Below are 8,031 nucleotides of genomic sequence, written 5' to 3' on the forward strand. Positions count from 1 at the left end.
GCATCGAAGGACAGCACTAATTTCTATCTGCACATGAGCCAGTTGAAGCCAGAGGACTCTGCAGTGTATTACTGTGCTAGAGGCTCACTATGGTTAAACCAATGAGAATAGCCATACAAAAAACATCTGGTAGAGAAAGACAGGACGCGCACAAACACACAGACACCCGTATGGTATGACCAGTAGAACTTGACAAGGGGATACATGAGGAACAATTCTAATGATGTATCAAATAATAACACAATGATACACCTGGTTAAATACATGGTGCTAGTGTTGTTGATGCACCAACAGGGGGCACTCTCTCTCCATATGATTAAAATAAAGACCAGTACTGATGAAGGCTCTGATAATTAATTTTATGACAAGAAAAAAGTATAATTTGGATGTTGATTCAAAATGCTTTAGTTTGTCAAAACGAAAGTAGTGTCTTAAATATGTTTCATCCACCACAAGTATTAACTAATGCTGTAAATGTAGTGTTTCATATTTACCCCACCCTCCAATTCAAAAATATAACCGAGAGGGTCTCTGAGTTTTCAGAGTGTAAAGGTTGTGTGCAGTAATAGTGGTGATGGTCCTGCAGTGTTTCTAACCCTCTTATACATCCCCTCCCCCTTTACGTCAATGCAAACCTGGTTCTCTCCCTACTTAAACCGTATCTGTCTGTCTGTCTAGTACATCCTGGAGAGTAGAGAAGAGCAGCTCCCACCAGTTCAGCTTCAACACAAACAATGTTCCCTGCATGTCTGCTGCTACTGGCAGCTGCCTCCTGTGAGTCTCTAGGGATTTTGGAGGAAAGACAAACCAATGAAAATTTTCTGGAGTAGAACACTTGATATAGTGTAAGTGTAACATGTTGCTATTTTGTGTATTTAACATTGATCATTATTTTCTTTCCCAGGTGTACAGAGTTATGTTTAACTCACTCAGCCAGCCTTTATGACTGTCCAGCCAGGTCAACCACTGACCATCTCCTGTAAGGTCTCATATTCTGTTACTACATTCTGGATTCAACATCCTGCTGTGTAGTATAGTGCTCCCCTCCACAGGGATACAAACTAGCACCAGACCTGTACAAAAACCCACCTTCTGGGTAGATGATGTGAAGGGACTCATAAACACAGAGATGTAGTTTACTTCTCAGTTGCAATTTAATGTTCCTGAATGTATACATGGGAAATGTGTACACAGATGTATCTTCTGTGTCCCTCCACTATGAGCAAAATGTTGACAAGCACCCACTGTGTGAAACCCATACTTATCACTGGTGACATACAATATCATCTATTAAGGACCATGCTGGAAATGAATATCTAAATTCTAATGAAATTAAATAACTGGAGACCAATATCACTTCTGTCTTGTGATGCAAAAATATTGGCAATAGGTTTTGCTAGTATCAAGAGTCATCCCACTGGACACGAACTGCCTGAATCAACGTTGTTTCCACGTCACTTTGTTTAAAACAATATTATTTTTTCCATCTGTTTACATAAAAACTGAATGGATTTGCAAGAAGCCATCAATGTAAAGGAATTTCTGGAATTTGTTTTTTCTTCCAACTTTCAACCAAAATCCAAAAACGTAGTTATTTTTTGCATGTGTTTGAATTCACGTCAAAACAAGACATTAACCTCTCTTGGGCTAGGGGGCAGTATTTTCACGTCCAGATGAAACGCCTGCCCAAAGTAAACTGCCTGTTACTCGGACCCATGTGCTAGGATATCCTCTCTGGGCTAGGCGGGACGAATTCGTCCCACCTACGTAACAGCCACTTGAAGCCTGTGGCGCGATTTTCAAAACCTTAAAAATCCTATTACTTCAATTTCTCAAACATATGACTATTTTACAGCTATTTAAAGACAAGACTCTCGTTAATCTAACCACACTGTCCGATTTCAAAAAGGCTTTACGACGAAAGCAAAACATTAGATTATGTCAGCAGAGTACCAAGCCAGAAATAATCAGACACCCATTTTTCAAGCTAGCATATAATGTCACAAAAACCCAGAAGACAGCTAAATGCAGCACTCACCTTTGATGATCTTCATCAGATGACAACCCTAGGACATTATGTTATACAATACATGCATGTTTTGTTCAATCAAGTTCATATTTATATCAAAAACCAGCCTTTTACATTAGCATGTGACGTTCAGAACTAGCATACCCCCCGCAAACTTCCGGGGAATTCGCTAACATTTTACTAAATTACTCACGATAAACGTTCACAAAAAGCATAACAATTATTTTAAGAATTATAGATACAGACCTCCTCTATGCACTCGATATGTCCGATTTTAAAATAGCTTTTTGGTGAAAGCACATTTTGCAATATTCTAAGTACATAGCCCAGGCATCACGGGCTAGCTATTTAGACACCCGGCAAGTTTAGCACTCACCATAATCATTTTTACTATTATAAAAGTTTGATTACCTTTTGTTGTCTTCGTCAGAATGCACTCCCAGGACTGCTACTTCAATAACAAATGTTGGTTTGGTCCAAAATAATCCATCGTTATATCCAAATAGCGGCGTTTTGTTCGTGCGTTCCAGACACTATCCGAAATGGTAAAGAAGGGTCGCGCGCATGGCACAATTCGTGACAAAAAAATTCTAAATATTCCATTACCGTACTTCGAAGCATGTCAACCGCTGTTTAAAATCAATTTTTACGCCATTTTTCTCGTAGAAAAGCGATAATATTCCGACAGGGAATCTCCTTTTCGGCAAACAGAGGAAAAAATCACAAAGGCGGGGGCGGTCGGGTCACTTGCCTAAGCCCAGAGTCCCTTGATCGGCCACTTGAGAAAGGCGATAATGTGTTTCAGCCTGGGGCTGGGATGACGACATTCAGGTTTTTCCCGGGCTCTGAGCGCCTATGGACGACGTAGGAAGTGTCACGTTAGAGCAGAGATCCTTAGTAAAAGATAGAGATGGAAAAGAAGTTCAAGAAATGGTCAGACAGGCCACTTCCTGTAATGGAATCTCTCAGGTTTTGACCTGCCATTTGAGTTCTGTCATACTCACAGACACCATTCAAACAGTTTTAGAAACCTTAGGGTGTTTTCTATCCATATGTAATAAGTATATGCATATTCTAGTTACTGGGTAGGAGTGGTAACCAGATTAAATCGGGTATGTTTTTTATCCAGCCGTGTCAATACTGCCCCCTAGCCCTAACAGGTTAAGCATATAATTGGTAGATTTGGATAGAAAACACTCTAAAGTTTCTAAAACTGTTAACATTATGTCTGTGAGTATAACATAACTGATATGGCAGGCGAAACCCCGATGACAAACCATCCCCCCCAAAAAACAATTCAGCGTACCACTATTTTCAATGGCTGTCACTTTTATTATAAGGCGAAGTCCTCCCAGATTGCAGTTCCTAGGGCTTCCACTAGATGTCACCAGTCTTTAGAAAGAGTTTTAGGCTGATTTTTGGAAAAATGAGACAGAAATTGTTGTTTTTCTAGGTGGCTTCTATATTAGCTTTAGGATTTTCAAGCATGTGAATGAGAGTGCATCCTTTGGTATTTTTCTCCGGTAAAGACAAAAACGATTCTCCATCTTAAATTGTATCATTTATTTACGTATTAGGGTACCTGAGGTTTGATTATAAATGGTGTGTGACTTGTTTGGAAAAGTTTATTAGTAATGTTTGGGATTCATTTTGCATGCATTTTGATGGAGGGAAACTGGGTGGATTATTGACTGAAGCGCGCCAGCTAAACTGAGTTTTTAATTAATATAAAGAAGGACATTATCGAACAAAAGGACCATTTGTGATGTAACTGGGACCTTTTGGAGTGCCAACAGAAGAAGATCATCGAAGGTAAGGCATTTATTATATAGCTATTTCTGACTTTCGTGTTTCACCTGCCTGGTTGAAATATGTTTTTCATGTGTTTGTATGCGGGGCGCTGTCCTCAGATAATCGCATGGTGTGCTTTCGCCGTAAAGCCTTTTTGAAATCTGACACAGCGTCTGGATTAACAAGAAGTTAAGCTTTATGTTGATGTATTACACTTTTGATTTTATGAAAGTTAAATATTTATAATTCTGTAGTTTGAATTTCGCACTCTGCAATTCCACCGGATGTTGGCCAGGTGGGACGCTACCTGGCCATATATCAATAATGCTGGAAAAACAGCTTATAAAGATTCACTGAAAAACAAGTTCAGAATCACCAGAGACACTTCCAGCAACACATTGTTTTTAAAAGGACAGAGTCTGCAGACTGAAGACACAGCTGTCTATTATTGTGCTCGCTACCACACTGATACAAACCAGCACCAGACCTACAAAAAAAACACCCTTTGGGTAGGTGATGTTAAGGGACTCGGAAGAAGAGAGAAGCAGTTTACTTCTCAGTTGCAATTGAATATTCCTGAACATATACATAGGATATATGTAAACAGATGTATCATCTGTTTCCCTCCATTATGAGCAAAATGTTCACAAGCACCCACTGTATGAAACCCATACTTATCACTGTTGACATACAATATCATCTATTAAAGGACCATGCTGGAAATGTATATCTAAATTCTAATGAAATTAAATAACTGGAGACCACTATCACAAAAATATTGGCAATCGGTTTTGCTAATATCAAGAGTCATCCCACTGGACACAAACTGTCTGAATCAACGTTGTTTCCACGTCACTTTGTTTAAAACAATATTATGTTTTCTTTCTGTTGACATTAACCTGTTAGGGCTAGGGGGCAGTATTGACACGGCCGGATAAAAAACGTACCCGATTTAATCTGGTTACTACTCCTGCCCAGTAACTAGAATATGCATATAATTATTGGCTTTGGATAGAAAACACCCAAAAGTTTCTAAAACTGTTTGAACGGTGTCTGTGAGTATAACAGAACTCATATGGCAGGCAAAAGCCTGAGAAGATTCTGAAAAGGAAGTGCCCTGTCTGACAAGTTGTTGTTCATCTTGGCTCTTTTTATTGAAGACTGAGGATCTTTGCTGTAACGTGACACTTCCTACGGCTCCCATAGGCTCTCAGAGCCCGGGAAAAAGCTGAATGATATCGAGACAGCCTCTGGCTGAAACACATTATCGCTTTTGGCAAGTGGCCGATCAGAGGACAATAGGCTTAGGCGCGTTCACGAGTCGACCCCATGCTTTATTTTCTTTTGTCTGTTTACCTAAATGCAGATTCCCGGTCGGAATATTATCGCTTTTTTACGAGAAAAATGGCATAAAAATAGATTTTAAACAGCGGTTGACATGCTTCGAAGTACGGTAATGGAATATATAGAATTTTTTGGTCACGAAATGCGCCATGCTCGTCACCCTTATTTACCCTTTCGGATAGTGTCTTGAACGCACGAACAAAACGCCGCTATTTGGATATAACAATGGATTATTTGGGACCAAACCAACATTTGTTATTGAAGTAGAAGTCCTGGGAGTGCATTCTGACGAAGAACAGCAAAGGTAATAACATTTTTCTTATAGTAAATCTGACTTTGGTGAGGGCTAAACTTGGTGGGTGTCTAAATAGCTAGCCCTGTGATGCAGGGCTATCTACTAAGAATATTGCAAAATGTGCTTTCACCGAAAAGCTATTTTAAAATCGGACATATCGAGTGCATAGAGGAGTTCTGTATCTATAATTCTTAAAATAATTGTTCTGCTTTTTGTCAATGTTTATCATGAGTAATTTTGTAAATTCACCGGAAGTTTTCAGTGGGTATGCTAGTTCTGAACATCACATGCTAATGTAAAAAGCTGTTTTTGATATAAATATGAACTTGATTGAACAAAACATGCATGTATTGTATAACATAATGTCCTAGGTGTGTCATCTGATGAAGATCATCAAAGGTTAGTGCTGCATTTAGCTGTGGTTTGGGTTTATGTGACATATATGCTTGCTTGGAAAATGGCTGTGTGATTATTTGTGTCTATGTACTCTTCTAACGTAATCTAATGTTTTGCTTTTGCTGTAAAGCCTTTTTGAAATCGGACAATGTGGTTAGACCTCTTACATCTAGATGTCCCGCTAGCGGAACGCCTCGCCAATATCCAATGATAGGGCGTGGCGTGAATTACAAACTCCTCAAAAATCCCAAAACTTCAATTTTTCAAACATATGAGTATTTTACACCATTTTAAAGACAAGACTCTCCTTTATCTAACCACATTGTCCGATTTCAAAAAGGCTTTACAACAAAAGCAAAACATTAGATTATGTCAGGAGAGTACCCAGCCAGAAATAATCACACACCCATTTTTCAAGCTAGCATATAATGTCACAAAAACCAAAACCACTGCTGCTGACTTGTTGTCTTGTGTGGAGCAGCTGAGTTCATATCTCTACCCTCAGTATGACGAGAAAACTCTCCCTTCTGCTGCTCTCTCTCTGTCTGACCTGTGAGTTCTGCAGTACTTAATCAGCTGTCTTTTATGGAATGACTGAACATTGACAATGTTTTTTGCAAACTCTCTTCTCTTGCTATTCTTCATTTTTCTGCTGCTTTCCTCTAACACGTTCTTCATATTTATTTATCTCTCTCTATTAGGTTTAAATGGACAGAGTCTGGAGTCCAGTCCCTCCAGTTCAGTCATGAAAAAGCCTGAAGAAACTCTCAGTCTCTCCTGTAAGGGATCTGGGTATACCTTTAGTAGCTACAACACACATTTGGATAAGACAACCTGCCGGGAAAGCATTGGAATGGATGGGTTACTCTGGATTAGGCCTAGGCTACCATGCTAAAAGCTTTGAAGGACGTATGGAAACGACTAAAGATAATTCCAACAGCATGATGACTCTGAAGCTGTCTGGTCTGAGAGCAGAGGACTCTGCTGTGTATTACTGTGCACGACAGACACAGTGGTGTGAGTGAGTGGAGGAGCTGTACAAAAACCCCTCAGAGAATCTAACTGGCAACAGAGTCAACAGAGGGCAGTAGAGCATCAGTACAACAGTGTAACAGAGTATCTACTGAAGTATTATATTCCCCTGAGAGCCGAAAAAGACAGTCTATTGTCAACAGAACTACTTGTACATCAATACAAAGTACACATTTCCCTGAGGAGAGGTGTAGTAAGGAGAGGGAGAATCACATTAAGCTGTGTTTAAGATGTCTAATCTGCCATTTAAATCATGATGAAGCTTTTTATCATCCACCAAGGTTTCCCACAGTTCCTCCAATTGCTGAGTCAGTCCATATGTCTGATGAATAGAGCCTGTCCACCCAATGACAGACTCAGGACCCAGGTTTTAGAACAGTTTTTTGTATCGTACTTTGTATTTCTATTTTGCATTTCATAGTCATGTTTTTATTTATTCATTGGGCTCATTTGAAAAAGAGACCTTGATATCAACATGACTCCCTGTCAAAACTAAAGGTTAAATAAACTCTTTGCCCTACAGATGACTCATAAATGTACCTCTGACCTCTTTCAACAACCCCTCCCCCATGACATCATGATGTAAATCCAGATCCCTCAGAGTTCATATATACACTTATGTTCTGCTGCTGACTTGTTGTCTTGTTGTCTTGTGTGGAGCAGCTGAGTTCATATCTCCACCCTCAGTATGATGGGAAAACTCTACCTTCTGCTGCTCTCTCTCTGTCTCCCCTGTGAGTTCTGCAGTACTTAATCAGCTGTTCTTTGTGGAATGGCTGAACATGGACAATGTTTTTTGTAAACTCTCTTCTCTTGCTTTCCTTAATTTTTCTGCTGCTTTCCTCTAACACGTTCTTCATATTTCTTTCTCTCTCTCCATCAGGTTTAAAAGGACAGAGTCTGGAGTCCAGTCCCTCCAGTTCAGTCATGAAAAAGCTTGGAGAATCTATAAGTTTCTCCTGTAAGAAATCTGGATTCACCTTTGACAGCCACAACACACACTGGATACGACAGCCAGCTGGAAAATCCCTGGAATGGATGGGTTACTCTGGATTAGGCCTAGGCTACCATGCTAAAAGGTTTGAAGGACGCATGGAAACGACAAAAGACAATTCCAACAGCATGATGTCTCTGAAGCTGTCTG

At 39.7% G+C, this 8,031-nt stretch overlaps 1 pseudogene; it reads left to right on the plus strand.

Moving 5' to 3' along the window:
- The first annotated feature begins 734 nt into the window (after positions 1 to 734).
- LOC145877509 (Ig heavy chain V region 914-like) lies at positions 735 to 4,732 on the plus strand (annotated as a pseudogene).
- The last annotated feature ends 3,299 nt before the right edge of the window (positions 4,733 to 8,031 follow it).

The sequence above is a fragment of the Salmo salar genome, chromosome 03 (assembly GCF_965601325.2).
Source record: "Salmo salar chromosome 03, fSalSal1, whole genome shotgun sequence".
Classification (NCBI taxonomy): Eukaryota; Metazoa; Chordata; class Actinopteri; order Salmoniformes; family Salmonidae; genus Salmo; species Salmo salar.